This window comes from Bos indicus x Bos taurus, chromosome X, assembly GCF_003369695.1.
Source record: "Bos indicus x Bos taurus breed Angus x Brahman F1 hybrid chromosome X, Bos_hybrid_MaternalHap_v2.0, whole genome shotgun sequence".
Taxonomy (NCBI): domain Eukaryota; kingdom Metazoa; phylum Chordata; class Mammalia; order Artiodactyla; family Bovidae; genus Bos; species Bos indicus x Bos taurus.
In genome coordinates this window covers 69,415,390-69,418,976 of record NC_040105.1, presented here as the reverse complement: position 1 = coordinate 69,418,976, position 3,587 = coordinate 69,415,390, and the positions used below count along the sequence as shown (strand labels likewise).

Sequence of the window (3,587 nt, the reverse complement as noted above, 5' to 3'; positions counted from 1 at the left end):
TGTAAGAGAGATCATATGTTATGTGTCTTTCTTTCTTTGACTTATCTCAGTTAGCATAATGCCCTCAAAGTCCATCCATATTGTAGAAAATGGCAAGATTTCATTCTTTCTTATGGTTGAATAATATTCTGTTCTATATATAGACACACACTTTCTTTATCCATTCATCCACTGATAGACACTTAGGTTGTTTCCGTATCTTGGCTATTGTAAATACTGCTGCCATGAACATGGGGGTGCAAATATCTTTTATTATTATTTTTTAAAAATCAATTGCTGTTATTATGTGACTGTGAAATATCAACTCTACTGCCTCAAATAAAGAACCAATAATTACTTTTATAACACTAAAGTCATTTGTAAACACAATATCTTTCTTGCATTTATGACTAATCCATTTTAAACAAATGCCAATCTTAAAAACACAACTCCAGAATAAGTGCAGTTACACTGAGTGCAGATAAGAAAGTAAGGAGCTCATTGGCTATGCTACACCAAATGGATGAAAAGTAAAATTGATTTTATACTGGAGGTCTATATAAATAAATTAAAAAATCCTTTTTCCCCTGTATGTATGCTTAGATTACTTGTACAAATAACTGAATATTCCATTTCATTCACTTCAATGGGATGAACTCTTTAGAAAAAGAATGAAAAATGATTTGATAATCAGCTCCCAAGTTTTATGCTTTTTTTTTATGTTTCCATCAATTTCCTGACATAGTTGGCATAAGCAGGAAAATCTTCTCAGTAAATCAAGCAATTGAAGACTCAAGTAAAGCCTCAAAGTTGTTGAAGAACTCTGGCAAGTCACGTATATCCCATGTTGCTTTTGGTTTCCCACCTCTTCTTTGCGTCAAATCTCCAGGCAAGTTTTTTTTTTTTTTTTTTTTTCCACAAAAGCTGTGAATTTTCAGCATCCTTTTTGGCTTTTACAAAGTTGTGGCAGGCAATTGCTTTGGCAATTTTTACACCAAGCTCTAGAGTAGCTAGCTGGTTGTTGAGTTTCTCGGCCTTCTCAATGTTCCACTCTTCCACAACCTGGTCTATGCTCTTTTCAAGGCCCAAATTTTCAACTTTATTTCAACAGTGGAGGTCAAACCTCTCATTGACTCCAAAAGACTAAGTCCCTTCCACTGGATTTCACTTGAAGACTGTTCATTACGAGACTCTTCTTCATTCTTTAATTTGCTTTTTCTGGAGTGTTTTCTTTTTTTCTTTCCTGATCTTTAAGTTGAGGTTTTTCTGTTCAGAATGCATTTTATGCAATTCTTGAAATTTATTCCACTATTTAAGGGAATTCCAGAGGGACACTTTTCATGTGCATTTACATTTGCCTTTGCTTCAGTGTTTGGTCCATCTGTAGGAATATCTGAGATCTCTGTCTTTGTAAAGATCTCATCTTCTTTACCCTAAGTTAAGTTCAGAGCTGTCTTATACGATCTCATCATCAGAATTCAACTCAACATCAATCTCACTTAGGTCAGGAGGCAGCAGTCAACTCTATATCTTAAGACCTTGCAGATATCTTTTAAATTACGGTTTTCAAATAAATATCCAAACTGAAATTGCTGGATCATATGGTAGCTCTATTTTTAATATTTTGAAGAAACTCCATACTGTTTTTTTTTTTTTGTAGTGGTTGCACCAATTTACATTCCCACCAGCAAGTGCACAAGGGTTTCCTTTTATCCAGATCCTTGCTAACATTGCTATTTCTTCTTTTTGATAATAGTCATTCCAAAAGGTGTGAAGTGATATCTCACTGTGACTTTGATTAACATTTCCTTGATCATTAATGATGTAGAACATCTTTACATGAACTTGTTGGCCATCTGTTTGCTTTTTTGGAAAAATGCCTACTTAGAACTTCTGTCTATTTCTTAATCAGTTTTTAAAAATATTGAGTTGTATGAGTTTTAAAATGTGTTTTGGATATTAGCCCCCTTGTCAGATATATGATTTGCAATTATTTTCTACCATTCAGTAGGTTGCCTTTTCATTTTGTTGATGGTCTCCCTTGCTATTCAGAAACCTTTTAGTCTGTAAGCCACGTGGTACAGCCAAAAAAAAAATATCACTCAGGATTCTAACTATCATCTTGCTGAAGTGTTGTAATCTTTTCGCTGGTGGAGGAGCTTGCCTCCATGTTGATGGTTAATGATTGATCAGAGTGGTGGTTGGGGCTGATGGCTGATGGTTGGGGTGCCTGTGGCAATTTCTTAAAATAAGACAACAATAAACTTCACTGCATCAACTGACTCTTCCTTTCATGAAAGATTTCTGTGTGTCATGTAATGCTATTTGATAGCATTTTACTCATGGTAGAACTTCTTTCAAAATTAGAGTCAATTCTCTCAAACCTTGCCTTGGATTTATCAACTAAGTTTATGTAATTTTCTAAACCACCTGTTGTCATTTCCACAGTCTTCACCAGGAACAGATTTCATCTCAAGAAACCACTTTCTGGTCATCCATGAGAAGCAACTCCTCATCTATTAAAGTTTAATCATGAGATTGCAGCAATTCAATCACATCCTCAGACTCCACTTCTTTTTAATTGAGGGAAAATTGCTTTACAATATTGTACTTGTTTCTGCCATACAACAATGCAAATCAGTAAGAAATATACTTATATCAGGCTGCATTTCTAATTCTAGTTCTTTTGCTATTTCCACTGCAGTTGATGTGACTTCCTCCACTGAAGACTTGAACCCTCAAAGTTGTCCATGAAGGTTGAAATCAACTTCTTCCCAACTCCTGTTAATGTTGATATTTTTATGCCTTCCCATGACTCATGAATGTTCTTAATGGTACCTAGAATAATAAATCCTTTCCAGGAAGTTTTCAATTGACTGCCCAGATCCACCAGAGGAATCACTATCTATGGCATCTGTAGCCTTACAAAATGTACTTCTCAAATAATAAGACTTAACAGTTGAAATGACTCCTTGATCCATGGGTTGCAGAATGGATGATGTGTTAGCAATTTAAAAACAACATTTATTGTTTGTAGACTTTTTGATGATGAACATTCTGACTGTGATATCTCACTGTAGTTTTGATTCGCATTTCTCTAATGAGTAACATTGAGCATCTTTTCATGTGTTTGTTAGCCATCTGTATGTCTTTTTTGGAGAAATGTCTGTTTAGGTCTTTTTTGCACTTTTTAATTGGGTTGTTTGTTTTTCTGATATTGACTGGTATGAGCTGCTTGTATATTTTGGAAATTAATCCTTTGTCAGTTGTTATTTCATTTGCTATTACCTTTTCCCATTCTGAGGACTGCCTTTTCACCTTATTTCTAGTTTCTTTTGCTGTGCAAAAGATTTTAAGTTTAATTAGATACCACTTGTTTATTTTTGTTTTTATTTCCATTACTCTAGGAGGTGGGTCATAGAGGATCTTGTTGTGATTTATGTTACAGAGCATTCTGCCTGTGTTTTCCTCTAAGAGTTTTATAGATTCTGGTCTTACATTTAGGTCTTTAATCCATTTTGAGTTTATCTTTGTGTATGGTGATAGGAAGTGTTCTAATTTCATTCTTTTACATGTACCTGCCCAGTTTTCCCAGCACCACTTATTGA

At 34.5% G+C, this 3,587-nt stretch overlaps 1 pseudogene; it reads right to left on the bottom strand.

Annotated features, from left to right (window-relative positions):
* Positions 1–810: 810 nt before the first annotated feature.
* LOC113888072 lies at positions 811–2,149 on the bottom strand (annotated as a pseudogene).
* Positions 2,150–3,587: the final 1,438 nt, after the last annotated feature.